Genomic DNA, 21,831 nt, shown 5'->3' on the forward strand with positions numbered 1-21,831 from the left:
CTGGGATGTGAGCCACGAGGCGAGGGGCTGCAGCAGGAGTTGTGTCGAGATGGGTGAGGATATTCTGTAGGTTCGGTGGGTGGCGGAATCCCACTGTCGGAGGATGGGAAGGATAGTGGGTAGGACATTCCTCGTATCGTGTCACAACGAGAGGTAGTCGAAACCCTGGCGGAGAATGTGATTCGGTTGCTCCGATCCCGTCTAGTACTGAGTCACGGGGGGAACACTCGTCTGTGACCGGACGGTGGGACTTTGGGAGGTGGTGGGTGACCGGAGGGATAAGGCGCGGGAGATCCATTTACGTACGTGGTCGGGAGGGTAATTACAGTCTAGGCCTCGGTGAAACCCTCGTTGTATTTCGAGAGGAACTGCGTGTCACAACGGGTGTGACAGCCACGAGTGGCTAGACTGTACGGAAGGGACTTCCCGGTATGGAACGGGTGGCAGATGTCAAAGTGGACGTATTGCTGGTGGTTGGTAGGTTTTACGTGGATGGAGGTACTGATCTGGCCGTCTGTGAAGCGGAGGTCAACATAGAGGAAGGTGGCTCATTGGATTGAGTAGGACCAAGTGAAGCAAATGGGGAAGAAGGTGTTGAGTTTCTAGAGGAATATGGATAGGGTGTCCTCACCCTCGATTCAGATCGTGAAGATGTCACGAATGATGACAGTTTCTGTCCCTTTACCAAATGGTGCCCTGCTCATCACTACTATGCCACCTCCCTTTACACTAACATCCATAACACCTGTGGCCTTACCGCTATCGAACATTACCTTTCCCTATGCCTGACGAATTCCAAACCCACAACCTCCTTCTTAATCGCCACGATCAACTATATTCTCACCCACAATTGCTTTTACTTTGAAGGCTTTTGCTCTCCAGAAACTCGACACCTCATTCACTTCACCTGGTCCTACTCAACCTGACAAGCCACCTTTTCGATGTTGACATCCGTCTCAAAGACGGCTACATCGGTACCTCTGTCCGTATCGAACCTACCGACCACCGGCAATACCTCCATTTCGACATCTCCACAATTCTGTACCGAGGAGTCCCCTCCGTGCAGTCTAGCCATTCGCAGGCCATTGCATCCTTTGTGACAAGTGGTCCCTCTCGAGATACACTGAGAGTCTCACTGGGGCCGAGGCCTTCACAGACTCAAATTATCCTCCCGACCTTTTACGAAAACAGATCTCCCGTGCCTTAACTCTCTAGTCACCCACCACCTCCCCAAGTCCACTGTCTGGCCACAGAGGAACATCCCACTTGTGGCTAAATACCAGCCAGGAATCACATTCTCCGCCAGGGTTTGGACTACTACTTGTCGTGCCCTGAAATGAGGAATGTCGTACCCACTATCCTTCCCACCCCTCCCACAGTGGCAACCTCTCCCCTTCCCGCCCTTCGTCTAACCTCCTGACTGCACCTAGCCGTGTTACCCTCTCCCCACCTCGTCCCCGTATGTTCCCACAAGCAGCACGTGACTGCATTGTGTCTGTTTTTTACTTAAAAAGCAGACTATGCACTAATAACAATGTTGCCTGTGATTTTAGGCTTTTCCAGCTGAAGATGATCATGAAATGTTCTCAGGTAATCAGACTGGTGCCGTCTGTAAATGGTACGATATTTCAACGAGCTGAGTTACTATATTCAGTCGGTCCCAATGAGTGATCTGTCTTCTGCCGGATGCCGACCTGTTTGCTGCTTCCTTCGCACTGTAGAGTTTTTGCCTGCTGTACCTGTGGTCAGTTCCACTGGTGAAGCAGAGGGGAAGTGCGCTGTTGGGACACGAGTTGTGGTCCTCAGTTTCTTTGCCACCACCACGGAGGTCAGGACACTGCCGAAGGGGAGACACGTCACTGTGGTGTGAACTAATGTGTCCAGGTGGCATAGTACGAACGGATCTTCCCACAGGCTGTCATTGTGCTTTGAGCACACCGAGGCTTGTCCGGAGCCTTACTTAGCCTTAGTTTCTGCTGTCTTTATTTATCATCTCATCGTGTAGCTCGGCCTCTACAGATACTTTTATACGATTCTAGACTTCTAGTTTCAACAAGTCGGTGCTATAATAATTAGTGGTATGTCTGCTGGAGTGATAGTGCTCCACCTTAGTGACATAGACAACTGTTGCTTATCTGTGTGACACTTGTACTCCACACACCTATCCCATATTATCTGGCTAGTCTGACCTGTGCACACATTTTTCTACACTGGTACAGGATTCCCAGTTTTTGGAGTTCTAGGCTATTCTTAAAAGACATGAAAAGGCTTTTGTCTCTGGCTGTGAGCAAAAAACTCATTCGATGTTACATTCTTGCGAACCATGGATGAAGGGTATCAGACGGATGCCATATTCCTCGACTTCCGGAAGGCGTTTGACTCGGCCCTCCACTGCAGACTGGAGTGCTAGTTCTGCAAGGTTCGCAGGAGAGCTTCTGTAAAGTTTGGAAGGTAGGAGACGAGGTACTGGCAGAAGTAAAGCTGTGAGGACGGGGCGTGAGTCGTGCTCGGGTAGCTCAGTCGGTAGAGCACTTGCCTGCGAAAGGCAAAGGTCCCGAGTTCGAGTCTCGGTTCGGCACACAGTTTTAATCTGCCAGGAAGTTTCATATCAGCGCACACTCCGCTGCACAGTGAAAATCTCATTCTCATTTATGTCATTATTAAAAATTTTACTGGCACATTTGTCTGATGTATCTTAAAGTGTAACACGCTCAAAAAAGATCATCAGTATATGCAAAAGCTTAGCTTCTCTTGCAGCTTATTGACCTTAGCGACCAATATGATATGTTAAAGCTTTTCTTTTATTGCAGCAACACTATGTATATTAATTTAAACTATTAACTTTCCCTGTTTATGTGTTCGTGCTACTTAATAGTGATGTTGCTGTTGGCTGGCTACATCACGTGTCCTATGCTCTGACTATCCGCTGTCATCGGCTGGTGAGATCACGTGACACGAGCTATGAACGGCTTACAAAAGCGCATCGAAATCTCGATTTCAATGATTCGGAAAGTAACACGTGGAGTCTGATGGAATTCCAATGTATACTTTCGTAATATGAAAATACGCAGCGTACATGTTGCTGCACATCAAAAATATTTACAAAATGTGTCTTTTTCCCTGAGTTTCATTTTCTGTGCTGGGAAATTGTACGCCCGTGTATAAATCCATAACCATTCAAACGATTGATAAGGGAAAATATACTGTCACCCGGGAGAAAGTGTATTTTTAACCGGGAATTCCAGGAGAAATCCGGGAATTTTTTTTTCCTTGTCCACGTATACACCCTGACAGTGAACCATGCTCTTTACATTGAAGTCTTGAAACTTTTGTGACAAGCAATTCAATGTCGCCACCCTGAGTTGTGGCATGCTCGGGACTGGTTCTTACTGCATGACGGTACAAGACCCCAGACTTTATCTGTTACCAGACATTCTCTTATTGCCAACCCATGTCCACCATATTCCCCCGACCTCTCATCTTGCGGTTTTTTTCTTGTTTCTGTGAGTGAAAAGGTGACTGAAAGAAGAGCTTCATCAAGATATCACAGACATCCGGCGGACTGTGACAGATGAGCATAGGCTGCGTTCACAGTGGCAGTAACAACGGTAGTCAGACAATGTTGCCAGAGAGGTCATCCGAAAACATCGGCCAACAGCATGGTTTAGTGTGTTCAGTCTCCTATGTCAGTTTTTGGCAGGGTTGAGGAGGTTAGGTTAGAACAGAACCTAACCCATTTATGAAGTAACTTAGATTTTAACCTCTTAGGGTGGGTTTGTAGCGCGATGCCCCTGTGCTTGGATATGAGTGGTTCATAGCAGCTTCTGCTGTTAAAAATACGCCAGATGCATGTGAATAAGCTTTCCTGTCTTGTAAACTATGTGGTGAGTACCATACACCCTCTACTCAGTTATTGGAATGAGCAGACAAGTTTTATGAATGTAGGAGATGATGGAAGAAACATTCTGTTACATACTCAAGATAATTCATGGTGACCTTGAAAAGCAAGTTATAATCACTCTATTTCTCTGTATTTATTTAAAGTTGTACAGACGTATGTCAGTTAAGCTTCAGACTGTCATTTAGCACACGAGTGAAAGACGAGCATAAATTGTAGCATAAGATACTCTGAAAATGTAAAGCACTTAAAAGTGGTAATACACACTACATTTGCAAACCACTTCACATTAACAGAATCATTACCCTACTGGCATAAAATGGCAAGTAAGTGGTAATAATAATTTGTAGACAACCCATAACAAAAAAGATCCTCTACAGTAGCTATAAGCATATAAGATATGCCACCATTGTCACTTGAACTAATTATTTTTTGAAGTTGCAATCTGTGGCTAATATTTCCAATAAAGATTTTTACCCATTTGAGGTTTCCAACAAACCTGTGATTTCAGTCCATAGATTCTGAACTATGTTCCAGTTATGATATTTTCATCCTCAGGATGCCACAAACTCACTCTTTCTTGGACTAAACTTGTCAGTTTTTCACACTCCATATTTCATGTATGAGAATGTTAGTCGATTTGACCAAAGAAAACAGACTGATTTGAAATTCGCCAATTGTTGTCTGAAGTCTGTGCAGTAGGGAGATAAGATTGGCTATAGTGCAACCGCACACATTGTGGCATGTTGATGAGGAAAGATCAGCTGTTTTGGCCAATGTCCGTTGTTGGCGGAATCCACCGATATCGATGTCACAGTGACTGCAGCGTTATGAGCATCACTGTTGACAATTTCCCTGCTTGTGTCCAAGTCCTCCAGAAACATTGGCAACTGTGTATATATCGCCAAGGAGACCACTTGAGTAACAAAGGGAATATACTTATTTTCCTTTCACATACTGTACTTATGCGATGAGGCTTTTTCCCAAATTTGTCATTCGAAAAATACAGGGTCATCATATATTCACAGATTAGCTGTTGCTGCCGAGGTTAACATTTTTACATCCTGTAACAGAGTGTATAGGGGTCGTCTTAAATTTTCGAACAGGTTCGTAATTTCCCGATACACTGTAGCACTCAATACAGTATCAACATTGCTTGAACAATAACGTGACATTTGACTCGTACAGTGCTAGTGTGAGGGATAGTCGAGAATCTATGAACTAGCGACTACAACAGTCTATTACTCCGCTTAAAATTTGGCGGTTTAGTGAAACACAGGAGGAACTTGTGCTAAATTGTATCATCTTACAAACTGTACAAGAACAAGTTTCCAATGAAAGTTATCATATACGTGTGGATACTGTTACTGTGTACAAACATTAATGCTGCTTCTTTAACTAAGGTAACATTCAAGAGTGGAAATGTTACCCTCCAAAAATCATTACTTGATTTTTCTAATTTTGATTAGTCAGAATATTTTAAAAATAGATTGAAAAAAGACCTCTAGAAAAAAAAGGGGCGGGGGAGTCTTGTAATCAAGGTCATCCTATACTCTGACCAAATACAGTGCATCAGAATTGTAGTAACACTGTTCACGTTACGTCGCACTTCACTTAGCGTAGACCGGGACTGTGTCCTAGGCATGCCCGATGATAACTGGCTGGGCCCGGCCCGTGCTGCCGGAGTTGTTGTTGTTGTTCTTGTTGTTACGCCGGCAGAGGTCGCGTCCGAATTCTCGCGTGCCCTCTGGTGGACGGGACTCTACTTGCGGCAACTACCGCCCGTGACGCGCCGTGCCAATGTGCGCCTCCCGCGATCTTTCTGGTGGCTACTACAAGAATCATTGTTTTGAAAATCCTGTTTCATTTGCCAAAAGAACTCCAGGCTGTTTTTATTCCTCTGTTTATTTCTTTTTGCTGTTGCCTCAAGTGTCTTCAGCTGCCTTGTTTGTGAAACATTATTTTAGTCTTAACCACCTCCTAATTCTTTAAAGTATCAGACTCCTTTTTAAGAAAATCTAACTTTTCACACATCTCAGTTTTTATGATGTCATGTGTTGAGAAGTATTTTTCATACGAGGTCTGCTCGAAAACTTCTGGAACATTCATAATTTCGGGCCAACGGTGTGTTGGAGTGAAATGTGGTTGGCATCCCTGTACTCGCCTGTGTTTAGTGTGTAACTGCCAGAAGTTTCATTGTTGTATGTCCTTTGGTAATTGTTCAGTGCTGTGTCGAGTAGAACATTGTGTCGCACAGTTTGCGAATTTCGAGATGGTAGAACTAGAGGAGCGATGCGTCTGCATTAAATTTTGTGTGGAACTCAAGAAAACCTTTACAGAGACACACCAAATGATGCAGGAGACCTGTGGTGATGAGTGCTTAAGCCATGCTCGGTGTTACAAATGGTTCACGCGGTTTAAAAATAACTTGACAGAAGTTAAAGTTGACACTCGTTCAGGACACCCGTCGACATCTACTGATGACACTCGTGTCAGAAACGTCAACGAAATTGTGCGTTCCAATCAAAGACTGACTCTCTGAAAGACTGCAGAAGAATGTAACATTCCAGGTGGATCATGCAATGAAATCCTAGCACAGCATCTCAGAATGCATCATGTTGTCGCCAAGTCTGTCCCACGAGTCACGAGTCGAGACCAAAAAGATCTTCGCCTTCCAATCTGTGAAGAACTTTTGGATTGCACAAATGAGGACAAGATGTGCCTTAAGAGAATCATAACTGGTGATGACACTTGGGTGATGTTGGGACCAAGGTTCAATTGTCACCATGGGTCAGGAAAGGTTCTCCAAGATCATAAAAAACTCATCAGGTCAGGTCAAACATCAAAGCCACACTGATAGTTTTCCTCGACTTTGAAGGATCAGTTCATCACAAAATCGTACCTTACGGACAAACTGGTAATCGATGATACTATTGGGACGTGTTGTGACGCCTGCATGAAAACGTGAGGAGGAAATAGCCTGAAATGTCGCGAGACAATTCGTGGCTCTTGCATCACGGTAACGCACCTGCACATTCATCCCTGTTGGTGCATATCTGTTGGACAAAAAACAAAATTGCTGTGCTGTCTCGTCCTCTGTGCTCTCCAGAATGACCGCTGTGAACTTTGGAAGGACAAAGGTTTGCAATGATAGATGAAATAAAAGAAAATTCAAAGGCAGTGCCTCACACGATCCATCGTGAGGCGTAACGAAACTACTTCTGGAAGTGCAAATGGCATTGGGAGCAGTGTATCAATTGTGGAGAAGAGTATTTCGAATGAGATTAAGCATAATAAGTAAAAGGTAAGTGTAGAAATTTTTTGAACAGACCGTGTACAATGTTACAATTTTGCAGACACTTTCATTGGTATATGTGGATACTGTCAGCAAAGTTTGTTCAAATTGAATTAATAGTAAAGAAGTAACTAGTTAAATTATCATACCTGATGCTGAAATTGTACTGCATGAACAACAAAAATTGTTTTTCCTTCCATTATTTTGTATGGGGTGTCAGTGAGAAAGCGATTTGAAATTATGTGGAATATTTGTTGGAGGTCGTCAGGTGCTCTCATTCTCGTATACTGGATGAAATAGTGTGGGTAATATGAATGCTGTGAGTTCCACTGCATCCAAATACAGACATTGCCTAACTTCAAACTTATTGTGGTAAACCTTTAACACAAGGTTATACCTAGTAATGACTAGTTCTTAACAATTAAATTTTTTCAGTAATTATATGAAACACTGAAGGTAAAATTTTTTTGGCCATTGGAAGCTGTTAGATAGTCAACCAGCAAGTGGGACCATATGTGGTTTTAGCCATTTTGTAATAACAACTGTGATCATGGAATGCCCTGGGTGGAATACAAATAATGGAAGGGTTAGTGGATACCATTCAGCATATCACTGAGGCCTCGAGCAGTTGACAGGCACTTCAACAAGATTGTGCGTAAATGTTGCCAAGTTTTCAGACAGTAATAATCAACTGTCATCAGAAGCAAGTCATGCGAAATTCTTTTGCCTAAACCTTGATAAAAGTTTGAACTGGAAGACACATATGGACTTTTTGACAGATAAATTAAATAACTTAGCCTTTTCAATGCATATTTCATGGATACAAGAAAAACTATATATCATAGTTATTTTGAGTTGGATGTTTGGTATTTCTGTGGAAATTCTACAAACAACACAAGGATATTAATTCTTCAGGAGGTAATCATTAGAAACAATGCTTCCCGTAACAACAAAAAGAATACCACAACTTTAGGAATTTAAAACTCTGCAACGACAAAAAAAGGCAGAGCTAAGCACTATCTGTCGGCCAATTAAGGGAGCTATAAAGTTTCATTTAGTTGTACATTTGTTCGCTTGAGGCGCTGTTGACTAGGCGTCAGCGTCAGTTGATGCTAAGATGGCGACCGCTCAACAGAAAGCTTTTTGTGTTATTGAGTACGGCAGAAGCGAATCGACGACAGTTGTTCAGCGTGCATTTCGAACGAAGTATGGTGTTAAACCTCCTGATAGGTGGTGTATTAAGCGTTGGTATAAACAGTTTACAGAGAATGGGTGTTTGTGCAAGGGGAAAAGTTCTGGACGGCCAAGAACGAGTGATGAAAATGTAGCACGCATCCAGCAAGCATTTGTTCGCAGCCCAGGAAAATCGACTCGTAGAGCTAGCAGAGAGCTGCAAATTCCACAATCAACTGTATGGAGAGTCCTACGAAAAAGGTTAGTTATGAAACCTTATCGTCTGAAATTGGTTCAAGCACTGTCTGCAGCTGATAAGATTAAAAGAATCGATTTCTGTGATTTTATCCTTGCTCAAATGGAAACAGATGAATCTTTCGTTTCAAAGATTGTGTTTAGTGATGAAGCAACTTTCCACACTAACGGGAAAGTCAACCGTCACAATATCTGTATATGGGGCACTGAGAATCTGCGGGAAACAACTCAGTATGAACGTGACTCGCCTAAGGTGAATGTTTTATGTGCCATTTCAGCCAATAAAGTTTTTGGTCCCTTTTTCTTCGAAGGTGCTACTGTAACTGGACTGCAGTATCCGGAGATGTTAGAGAATTGGCTGTTCCCTCAGCTCGAACAAGAAGCACAACAATTCGTATTTCAGCAGGATGGAGCGCCACCACATTGGCACTTATCTGTCCGTAACTACCTGAACGTCAACTACCCGAGGCGATGGATCGGCCGCCAGGCAGCCCGTGACGGAGCACTTCATCACTGGCCTCCAAGAAGCCCTGATCTTACCCCCAGCGATTTTTTCTTATGGGGGTATGTTAAGGATATGGTGTTTCGGCCACCTCTCCCAGCCACCATTGATGATTTGAAACGAGAAATAACAGCAGCTATCCAAACTGTTACGTCTGATATGCTACATAGAGTGTGGAACGAGTTGGAGTATCGGGTTGATATTGCTCGTGTGTCTGGAGGGGGCCATATTGAACATCTCTGAACTTGTTTTTGAGTGAAAAAAAAACCTTTTTAAATACTCTGTGTAATGATGTATAACAGAAGGTTATATTATGTTTCTTTCATTAAATACACATTTTTAAAGTTGTGGTATTCTTTTTTAATCACCCTGTATTGTTGTTGACCTTACTTCATTGTTTTACAGTGTTATGTTGAAAACAAAAATATTCCTATCAAATACATTATACAAGAGAAGTTCAATAAGTAATGCAACAATTTTTTTTTTCGTGAAGTCAGTTGGTTCTATTCAGGATTCCGGTATTCCACGTTTTGTACCCAACTGTTTTGGGTACAAAACCCTATTTTTCAACATAATATCTGTTCAATGTGACAGTATTATGCCACCTTACTGGGAGAGCCTGCATGGCGTTGCAGCCAACAGCTTGCTGCATCAGTAACCTGCCCACCTTCCACGTACTGTTGCCCACAGTGAGCTTCCCACATTGGACCAAACTGATGGAAGTTGGAAGGTGTGAGATCCTGGCTGGAGGATGATGAGAAAGAACAGTCGAGTGAAGTTTTGAGAGCTCCTCTGGGATGCGGAATCTTATGTCAGGCCTTGTGTTGTTGAGATGTCCAGTTGTGTAGCGAGGTGTTTGATTGTGATCCGTCAGTCACTTTGAATGGAAGTGTCCGCATGTGGAGGAGTCACAGCTGTTTACGGCCGGCCAGCATGTGGGAGATTGGACGGGATAGTGCAGTGTTGTTGTGATGAAGACGGACACCTCGCCCAATGACTGATTGTGCTTTTGCTTACTGCCAGGTCTCTGTAGACGTGTTACAAGTGCCTAAGAATATCTGCGATTCTCTGGTTTTTCCGCCAAAAGAAACTTGATTACATCTATTTTCTTGGAACCCACCTCTATTGCAGGTGCCATTTTGAAGGCTACGCATATTGCCACAACCTGTCAGGGCTGAAGTGGGAATGTTCCACAATGTCCCACAACAAATTTCAAATTTTTTTTTCATCTGAAATTGAGTGAGGAAAAAAAGTGTTGCTTTACTTATAATGCCTCTCATATTAATTGACATCACAGATCACATTAATTCACATTAATAAAACAGAAATAATTTATATTAAATCCATTAAGTCTAAGCAGTTAAAGAAAAAATAGCTTTGCAACAACATACCATTGAAAAAGTTTCTCAGAAGAAAGCGTCGTTAAAGCTTCAAAGTTCTCTTCTGAGACTGAATGCCATTGATCCCTCTACCTTTTGCCTATAATGTGAAAACAGTTTCCCAGTCTAAAATTGAACACGGACAACCGACTGCCTTTGCAGCACCAGATACTTTGCAATGTCCACATTCTCTGCTAGCATGAAAAGCTGTTTTTCCAACAAATTATGAAGGTATACGTATACTTTCAGACTATCTTACATTGCTGAGACCTGCCATTCTATGTACACAAAATAGACTCACTGGCATTCCAACATGAGTAGAGTTCAGTTCTATTCTGTCACTGAAACAATAACCTAAACAAAATACATGGATCTGTGGTCATGGGAGTTGTTTGCTAATTTGAAGGTGCAGCCCAGTGCATTTCAGTGTTTTCTTCAACTCCACCTGAAGTATTTGTCCCGTAATATGTCTCAAAAGCTTACTGGCTTAATCGCCGTTTTCCCACAACAGCGAGGCATTCTCCAATTTTAACTTGAAATACAAGTAATATTTTATCTGGCGACATCAAATTTCCTGACCTTTTTCCGCAACAAATCGTACCTAAAATGATTTGGTTTGGAGAAATTTTTAATGTGTTGCATCAGTTAACTGCATATTTATGTAGAACCCAATTACGAATATGAAAATCACAAAATACGGTACTTTAGCTCCATAAACACATAAATCAGCATTGTGCATGTTCTGTTTGCTATTTTCAGCCACTCACAGCACAGTACACGTGACACGATGCTATTATGTTTTAGGCGATAAGTAGAAAACTGAAAATATGTATTCCATAACATTTCTACTATTCTGTGAATGAAGTTTGTGGTGACAGCATGATCTGTTGTGAAGGCCGCGGCCTTGTTTGTTGAAAGGTATCAGATGTCATGATTTACATGTTTTCAAAACTAAAGTGCTGTATTTAGTGTTTTTCATCTTTATGCTTGCATGCTATGAAAATATCTAGTTTAATTGATGTATCACATTAAAGACCTCTTATATCTCGCTTATTTTATGGGATAGGTTGTGCAAAAGTGTCGCAAAATGTAACTTTGGTGACATTACATATACAAATATAGTTCTTTACATAGGAAATCAGCTGTTACTTCAAGACCATACACAATTCTCATTTTGTGACATGTCATGAAAACTAGTGATCTCGTATTGTGTCGCAAAAAATTGCAGAATGCACATTATTTTTCACTTTATCTTTAAAGCGAAATTTTCCAATCTCCAATTATAACAAACTAAAAGTTAGAAACATATTAATATGGACTTTGGCAATCTGAAAAGATTATTGCATTATATTTTAGTAGAGAAATGTTACTAACCCATTGAAGAATTCTCGGAAGACAGTCTGACACTTTGAACAAAAGAAATCTGTAAACTATTAGCCTAGTATTGAAATCTTGTATGTACTAAACAAAAGAAATTTTAAATTGTTAATGTATAATAAATATTGAAGTGTTGTATATACTGGCATTTTAATTAAATGCATGTGAATAACAAACTATTTAAAACCTATAACGTATAACTTTCTAAAATAGTGTTGAAAGATCTTTGGGAAATCATGTTATTTTTAAAATTTGACATGTTTCCTAAACAGCAGATGTAATGATTTGTGCATTGTATGTAATGAGATTAATAACTCACATTTTATGTTTCTTCCCTCGGAGCTAACTGAAACAAAACACATACATGGCTACATTGTCCAAGCTGACAGTGACTCAGTCTTATAATCTATTTTCAGGCCTGCTTTCAAACCAGCTGTATCATGTTTGTCCACTAGGTGTAAGAATTTACCTGCATTAGAGACAACCAAAATGATTTCGTGAGAAAAACAAAGGCAATTCAGACTCCTTCCTTTAACATTCATTCATCCATCTATTTTCCCAGTATATGGATACGAAAACTTCCTTTAGTACAATTGCTTAAAAGTGTTGTAGTATGTTCACTGATATGTCAGTGCATATTGCATGAAAGAAGTGATACTAGTAATAAGACAAAAATGTCAAGCTTCTGTACTGAGCATAATTAATCATGATGGGATAAAATGACATCTTTTGAGGGGAAAATCATATTTTAGCTGGCATCCTGTCATTTTCCAGCCAATCATTTGCATCTATCTATAATACGTCCGCATATCTTCCCCTATAACCATTCATTAGCTTTCCATTAAGCCCTTAACATACTGACTTTATACAAATTAAGTTCCAAAAACTAGTATTGATTTTATTAATCAAAAACATCCTTTAATGAAATGACGTTACATATGTATACATAAATATAGCTCTTAAAGCTTTTTAATGAAATGACATTACACATATATATGTAAAGATAGCTCTTAAAGCTCAAAATAATGAGTTACAAATTTTGAAGATCACCACAAATAACATTATGAGTAAACTTGTGCACTGGACTTTGACTGAAGTATTCTGTAACTTAGTCATTTCTTACTTTCTGTGTAGATATGAATTCGAATTATGAATTTCAAAATGGCTTTAAATGTTGGTAACTGTGTGATTTATCTCTTAACATCAGTGACCACTCATCAGTCAATTATCTCATGTTCTGTGTTGCTTTTTGTCATCAGTGAAGTAACCCAACATTCTTCTTCACTTTCTGAGCTGCTAAATCCAATTTCAAACTTAGGGTTACTATAGCCATTTATTTTCGGAAGCACTGCATAACAAGAATACAGAATAGAGGCTGTGACAATGTGTTTTGTTGTTGAGTATCTAAAGCGGTGCACAGTAAAGGTGATATCTAGTAGCAATCTCGTAAGTCAAAACATTACAGACAGACTACAAATGCAAGACTGGATGCCCTCAAAACACCGAACAGTTAACTATCAGTGCAGAAATGGATATAAGTTGTTTGCTTTTCAAAGTTTTGTTCTTAATTTATCAGAGTATATTCAGGATTTTAAGTTTGTACCAGGAAACTTAAAATGGTTACGCATTTTGCGTGCACCAATTTTGTTTCCGTTACAGTCGTAATGGTACCTTCCACTGCAGTCTGTTCCCTGATTCATTTCTTTCCGTCCCTCCAAATAATGCCCAGCACACATCTACTGTTTGCTAACAGAAGACAACCCTCAGTTATGGAATGATTTATGCATTTCAAATCTGTAACACTCTGCTGTATAGTAAAACTGGTAATGTGTGCTGATTGTAAGCATTCACTTTCATACGCATCGATTGCTTCATTTTGAAAAACTCTGTTTAATTTGCCAAAAGTACTCGAGACCATTTTCACTCATTGACTTATTTCTTTTACTGGCCATCCAGTCGCATAAGTTTTGTAAATTTGGGATATCAATAAGTAAATACTTCAGTCACAAATATTGAAATTTGAGTCAAAGTAGTGTGCAAGGTCTCTGGTCCAGATTGTATGCCGGTCAGTTCCTTTCAGAGTATGCCGATACAATAGCTCATACGCTCATACTTAGCAATCATATACAACTGCTCACTCATCGAAAGATCCGTACTTAAAGACTGGAAAGTTGTGGAAGTCACACCTATAATGAAGAAAGAAAATAGGAATAATCTGCTCTGAATTACAGATCCATATCGCTAATGTTGATTTGTAGTGGGATTTTTTAACATATGCCTGTGTTTGAACATTATGAGTTACCTCAAAGAGAACGATTTATTGACAAACGGCTAACAGATTCAGAAAATATCATTCTTGCGAAATTCAACTAGCTCTCTGTTCTCACAAAGCAATGAGTGCTATCAACAGGGGTGTCGGATTGATTCCATATTTCTAGATTTCCAGAAGGCTTTTAACACCCTTCCTCACAAGCAACTTCTGCTTAAAAATATCATGCCTTTGGAGCATATTCTCAGTTGTGCTACTGGATTCACAATTTCCTGTCAGAAAGTTGGCAGTTCATAGTAATCGATAGAAAGTCATCGAGTAAAACAGTAGTACTATCTGGCCTTCCCCAAGGAAGTGTTACGTGCCCTCTGCTGTTCCTGATCCACATAAACAATTTAGGAGGCAATTTGAGTAGTCCTCCTAGATTGTTTGCAGATGATGCTGTCATTTACCATCTTATAAAGTCATCAGATGATTTAAACAAATTGTAAAATGATTTAGACAAGATATCTGTATAGCGCAAAAGTTTGTAGACAGCTTTAAATAATGAAAATGAAAATCGTAAAGTCATCAATTGGAGTACCAAAAGGAATCCATTAAATTTCTGTTACACAATAAGTCACACAAATCTAAATGCTGTAAATTCAACCAAATATTTAGGGATTACAGGTACAAATAGCTCAAATTGGAACGATCACATTGATAATTTTGTGGGTATAGCGAACCAAAGACTATATAATGGAAGGAAACATTCCACGTGGGAAAAATTATATATAAAAACAAAGATGAGGTGACTTACCGAACAAAAGTGCTGGCAGGTCGATAGATACACAAACAAACACAAACATACACACAAAATTCAAGCTTTCGCAACAAACTGTTGCCTCATCAGGAAAGAGGGAAGGAGAGGGGAAGACGAAAGGAAGTGGGTTTTAAGGGAGAGGGTAAGGAGTCATTCCAATCCCAGGAGCGGAAAGACTTACCTTAGGGGGGAAAAAGGACAGGTATACACTAGCACACACGCACATATCCATCCACACGTACAGACACAAGCAGACATATTTAAAGACAAAGAGTTTGGGCAGAGATGTCAGTCGAGGCAGAAGTGTAGAGGCAAAGAAGTTGTTGAAAGACAGGTGAGGTATGAGTGGCGGCAACTTGAAATTAGCGGAGATTGAGGCCTGGCGGATGACGAGAAGAGAGGATATACTGAAGGGCAAGTTCCCATCTCCGGAGTTCGGATAGGTTGGTGTTGGTGGGAAGTATCCAGATAACCCGGACGGTGTAACACTGTGCCAAGATGTGCTGGCTGTGCACCAAGGCATGTTTAGCCACAGGGTGATCCTCATTACCAACAAACACTGTCTGCCTGTGTCCATTCATGCGAATGGACAGTTTGTTGCTGGTCATTCCCACATAGAATGCATCACAGTGTACACGATCAGAGGCAGAGCCACGTGTGAAAGCACCCACGTGATTTACCAACTGACCTGCCTACACTGTGATGCATTCTATGTGGGAATGACCAGCAACAAACTGTCCATTCGCATGAATGGACACAGGCAGACAGTGTTTGTTGGTAATGAGGATCACCCTGTGGCTAAACATGCCTTGGTGCACAGCCAGCACATCTTGGCACAGTGTTACACCGTCCGGGTTATCTGGATACTTCTCACCAACACCAACCTATCCGAACTCCGGAGATGGGAACTTGCCCTTCAGTATATCCTCTCTTCTCGTCATCCGCCAGGCCTCAATCTCCGCTAATTTCAAGTTGCCGCCACTCATACCTCACCTGTCTTTCAACAACTTCTTTGCCTCTACACTTCTGCCTCGACTGACATCTCTGCCCAAACTCTTTGTCTTTAAATATGTCTGCTTGTGTCTGTATGTGTGGATGGATATGTGCGTGTGTGCGAGTGTATACCTGTCCTTTTTCCCCCTAAGGTAAGTCTTTCCGCTCCCGGGATTGGAATGACTCCTTACCCTCTCCCTTAAAACCCACTTCCTTTCGTCTTCCCCTCTCCTTCCCTCTTTCCTGATGAGGCAACAGTTTGTTGCGAAAGCTTGAATTTTGTGTGTATGTTTGTGTTTGTTTGTGTATCTATTGATCTGCCAGCGCTTTTGTTCGGTAAGTCACCTCATCTTTGTTTTTATATAGAACCAAAGACTATGATTTATTGGCAGGACACTAAGAAAACGTAACGGGTCTACAAAAGAGATCGCGTACAGCCCTCTTCTGGAATACTGCTGTGTAGTGTATGACTCGCATCATATAGGATTGTCGGAGGACATCGAAAAAGTTCAAAGAATGGCAGCTCATTGAGTATTATCGCGAAATAGGGGAGATAATGCCACAGGTATGATACGCGAGTTAGGGTGGCATTCAATCACCAACATTGTCCCCAGAGTGTGAAAATATTTTGTTGCCTCTGACCTGCATAGGGAGGAATGATCATGATGATAAAAAAAGATCAGAGCTCGCACAGAAAAATTTAAGTGTCAGTTTTTCCCATGTGCTGTTCAAGAGTAGAATGACAGAGAAATAACTTGAAGGTGGTTTGATGAACCCTCTGCCAGGCACTTAATTGTTAATTGCAGAGTAACCTTGTAGAAATAGATGCAAACAACACACTATAAAAGTGGCAAGGAAAGTTCTGGCAGAATATAAGTAATTTGGGAGTAAACGAGACCACTCACCGAGTAGCAGAAGCATTGAGTTGAGTTGTCGAAAGGAACACAAGGAAATGGCCAAGTGTGAATTGCACTTGTGCATTTAGGGTTCTGTTCAAACTTAATTATGTGTATATATATTTCATCCATCTTACTAATCAAGAATCTCACCAATTTTTGCCTGTTATCAATTTTGATACTGGCAAGATAAAGGTCGCAGGAATTCCGTGACTGTATCAAAATCTCTACAATAGTTTCTCAAACTACCCCGGACATACAGAAAGAAGCAAGCAGGGGACTTCAGTTTTTATATGTAGAGAAAGAAGATTAAATAAAATATGTTGTATTTACTTACTAAAACATTACTACAACTTACATTTTATGTCTACATGCAGTAACGTTCCTCTAGTGTGCTTTTGACAGATGATGAATGCATTGTATGTTAAAATGAGAAAAGATTTTTTCTGATATAAATTACAATTTAAGAAGTTTCAGATTTTTACATTGTTTGTACCGTGAAACCTTGCGTCTTACCAAATTTCATGATTCTAGGTCAGGTGGAAGTACCCTTTAGGGTTTCACGAGTGAGTTTTCAAGTGTCAAAATATGTGATGATGTAATGGCCTATCTTTTATTGCAGTGATTTAGAAGCTTACAATTTTCACACAGCCAAGGGACCATAGACCTTGGTATGTGATATAAATTTGAGCTTGATATGCCAAACTGTTCCAGAGAAAAACTGATCTTAATATACGAATGGACAGACAGATAGATAAAAAAAATTACAAAAAAATATTTTTTATGTAATTACAGATTAACAATTTTTGGATTTTTCCCTTTATTTGAACTATGAAACCTTGCTTCTTGCCATATTTCAGATTCTAGGTCAACACACTAGGTTTTCTTTCTTTTTTTTTTTTTCCTGAGTAAGTTTTCAAGTGTGAAAGATTGACATAAATGGCTGTATGTTTTATAGACCTTAATATGTGACATAAATTTAAACTTGATAAGTCTGTCTATTCCTGAAAGAAAGGTATCCTAACAGTCGGACGGACAGACGGCAAAGCAATCATGACTGTTGGTAGAGGGTGAATGTGCAGGGGGTTTGCAGATAGTGAATTCAGAAGGATGAAAGGTACAAAGGAAGTGATGCAAGGATACCCTCCCATCTGGTGCTTAGGGAGAAATATCCGGATGGCACGGGTTATGAAGCAACCGTTGAACTTTGGCACGTACGTCCACTAGGCGGTCGACCCTGTGCTCCGCCACGATTAGGTGTCGAACCATTTTTTCTGGTGGACAGCTGGTCAGTGGTCGTGCTGTGCAGTGATACAGCAGAGCTGGTATATAATGTGGCAGCTTTTGCAGGTGACTCTGCCTCTGATGGGATAAGAAAGTACTCTGACAGGACTGGAGTAGGATGTGCTGGGTGTGTGAATCGGGCCGGTCTTCCACAAGATGGCGAACCCTGTGGCGAGGGGTCGGTAGTGGGAGAGACGTAGGAATGCATCAGGATGTTACGTAGGTTGGGTGGGCCACGGAATGCCACACACACCTAGCCCCTTGCCACAGCGGTCATATCTCTGTCAGAGACTCGAATGCAAGACTGGCCCGATTCAGCCATCCAGCATATCCTACTCCAGGGCTTTCCAACCTTTTCAGCTGGCGGACCCCTTCATCATTCGAAAATCCATGGCAGGCCCCTAGTCAGTCAAGAGCACAGTAACTCTAAATTTCAGAGCGAAACCCGTGGGAACTGAAAGTTTTTAATGCAAGTGCCATGTTCCCAATGTTCATATCAGCGCACACTCTGCTGCAGAGTGAAAATTCTCATTTCGGAAACATCCCTCAGGCTGTGGCTAAGCCATGTCTCCGTAATATCCTTTCTTTCAGGAGTGCTACTTCTGCAAGGTTTGCAGGAGAGCTTCTGTAAAGTTTGGAAGGTAGGAGATGAGGTACTGGCAGAAGTAAGGCTGTGAGGACGGGACATGAGTTGTGCTTTGGTAGCTCAGATGGTAGAGCACTTGCCCACGAAAGGCAAAGGTCCCGAGTTCGAGTCTCGGTCCGGCACACAGTTTTAATCTGCCAGAAAGTTTCAAGAAACAATATCATTAACACATGGCTTTATGAGATTTTCTGCAATGGTATGAGCTTTGCCTGTTTTTGCCACTCAATAATTAACCAAGAAAGAAGCTTTTAATGAATTTTCATTAATTGTTTTTGAATGAGTTTTCATGCAATGCTGAGAAGCAGCTAGTTCAGCACTCTTCCTTTTGAAAAAATCTGGGTGAGTACCTTTAAAATGACGGCGCAATTTAACTGGAACCATTGAACAGTTCAGAAGGACTCGCGCACAAATTACACACTGAGCTTTACCCTCCTTTGTCTCCATAAAGCCCATTTAAAAATAGCTTTCGTTGTACTTACTCTTCTTGGTTGTTCCACTTCCACAGGATATTGCAACCAATGAAGTACTTGCAGCATTTGCACATAATAAATCCGGCTGTGAAGCTTCTTGTGATTGTTCTTCCTTTGGTCGTTCTCTTGCCTCATTCATTTCAACTGGAAACTTCCCTTGTTGTGAAGACGATGGAGAAACCGCACCCATCTTCAATGATCCTGACTTCAGCCATGGATCCATGTTAGAAGTAATAAACTGGTCAAAAATCGACTTATGAAATAGGTAGTGCACTGACAAAGCAAATTTAACATTTAATGATGCCTGGGGACGCATACGTGCCAGTGAGCACTGTGATTGGTCGACAAAGCTCTCTCCGGCATGCGTAAAAGGTATCAGCACATCTAGCGCCGTGAGTCGGCGCACAAATGACCCCCGTATTGTTGCGAAACAGTCGATCAGAGAAGCCGCATTCTCCGGCACTAAACTGTGTGTTCTCACTTAGGAACCGCAAAGGCTGCTTGGGAATACGACCTGAAGTAAAACTACACGTTTTTCACACAAAAAAATCGTGATGAAGTTCATTTTCACATTTTTATGCAATAATTTTACTCATTATTTTACACGATTTGGTGAAAGGTGGCCGCGGACCCCCTAGAAAGAGCCGGCGGACCCCTAAGGGGTCCGCAGACCACACGTTGGGAAGCCCTGTCCTACTCTATTCCTGTCACAGGCTCATCCTGTCCAGTCAGATACACAGCCACCTGTGAAAGTAGCCGTGTCAGTACTGGTTCTACTGCAAAACATGTGTGAGTTCAGTGGCTGCTACATAAGCTGTGTCATCAGGATCCTTCCCTCCAGCACCAGCTTTTCTGAATCGTGCAGATGCGAGTTATCCTCACAACACATTCTTTGCTGGCATAATCCTCCTGGCCTCAATCTCTGTTAACTCATTGCATCCATTACCAACAGTCTTCCCTGCCTTTAATATAACACCACCTCCACCTCCCCCCTCCTCCACTCCACCCCCAATACATCACCAAGTTGCCAAGATTGTTTTGGCTATGAAGCAGAAGTTTCATTGGGAAGTGCACCCTCTATACAGCTCCAAACCCCCGACCCAACTGATTTCCATATTTTTGGGCTCCTGAAGAGAGACATTCGTGGCTGTCAATTTGTTTCGCATTTTTCCGTGAAGACATTGACTGCCTTGTGTTTCAGTGGGTAAATGTATTAACAGTCGTGGGGATTACTTTTGAAATAATAAGCAGTTTACTTAACAATATAATGAAGAGAATAGAAATAATGATGAAAAATCCGCCTCGATTTTCAAGGCTGATAATATGATTATAGACAGGCATGCGGTGGCGGCGTTGACGTTACACACGTCGACGAGGTATAGTGCTTCAATGCTGTTGCAGGTAGAGCTCACAGCGGAATGGTTCCACTCACGTGCACTACCCGCTTATATAGGAAAAGGTTGACTGCTAGAACGACTACAGCACGCGTACGGGATAAGCCATTCCTGCTGGTGCCTGCAGAGTCTAAGTCCGTTATCACTGCATTACATAATCAAGGTCAACCTTTTCCTTTATAAGTGGGCAGTGCACGCCAGTGGAACCATTCTGCTGTGAGCTCTATCTGCAGCAGCATTGAAGCACTATGCCTCGTCGACGTGTGTATCATCAATGCCGCCACCGCATGCCTGTCTACAAACATATTATCAGCCTTGAAAATAAACTGGGAGGAAATGGAACGGCCCAAGCTGTCATATTGAATGGACCTATATTCTTCCGTGGCTGCAGAGTTAATTTTACTCTGGATGTCGTTACTGGAAATTCTGGTAGTGGATGGTTTACCCTAGCGATTGTTCGTTGTGAAAACGCGTTGCTTCCTGGACTCGAATCTTTCGCCGACCGAGATGTCATCACCTAAAAGACCTGGCATTGTGGTATCGATCTGAAGACCCAAAGTAGACCTAGCTATGTTTATAGTAACATGACATTTACATTGTGTACACGCTCCTGGAGAAAAGTTAGTAATGATGAAAAAATACATGTATGGATGAAAGGACTTGGTGTATTGCTGAAAATGTAACTGTTGAGGCGGATTTTTCATAATTATTTCGATACTTACGATTGCTGACACACTGCAATGCTGAAAGTTCTGAAAAGAATAGATTGCTACTTACCCTAAAGATTACATGTTGAGTTGCAGGCAGGCACAATGAAGAGACTGTTAGACAATTAACTATTGGCCAAACACCTCCTCCAAAAAAGGAAAAAATACACACACCCACACACATTCACACAAGCACCACACCTCACAAAGACGACTACTATCTCAGTCACTTTGGGCACAGCTAGTGGTCGTGTGTGCTCGAGGTCTTCTTGCTTGTGTGAATGTGTGTGTGTTTTCCTTTTCTGAAGAAGGTTTTGGCTGAAAGCTGAGTGGGTAAAAAGTCTTTTTGTTGTGCATCTGTCCAACTCGATGTATCATCTTTACAGGAAGTATCGGTCTAGTCTTTTCACAATATTGTTGATATTCCAACCGGGACTTTCCAGTCTAAACAGTTTACTTTCCATCTGTCTCATTTTTATTTGACTGTCCCT

The 21,831-nt window shown here is 41.4% G+C and overlaps 1 protein-coding gene across 3 annotated transcripts in view; it reads left to right on the forward strand.

Annotated features, from left to right (window-relative positions):
- The window catches only part of LOC124553608 (zinc finger protein 93-like), a 75,477-nt gene that overhangs the window by 50,812 nt on the left and 2,834 nt on the right, over window positions 1-21,831 (forward strand). The gene's annotated exons all lie outside the window — the stretch shown is intronic.

The sequence above is a fragment of the Schistocerca americana genome, chromosome 11 (assembly GCF_021461395.2).
Source record: "Schistocerca americana isolate TAMUIC-IGC-003095 chromosome 11, iqSchAmer2.1, whole genome shotgun sequence".
Classification (NCBI taxonomy): Eukaryota; Metazoa; Arthropoda; class Insecta; order Orthoptera; family Acrididae; genus Schistocerca; species Schistocerca americana.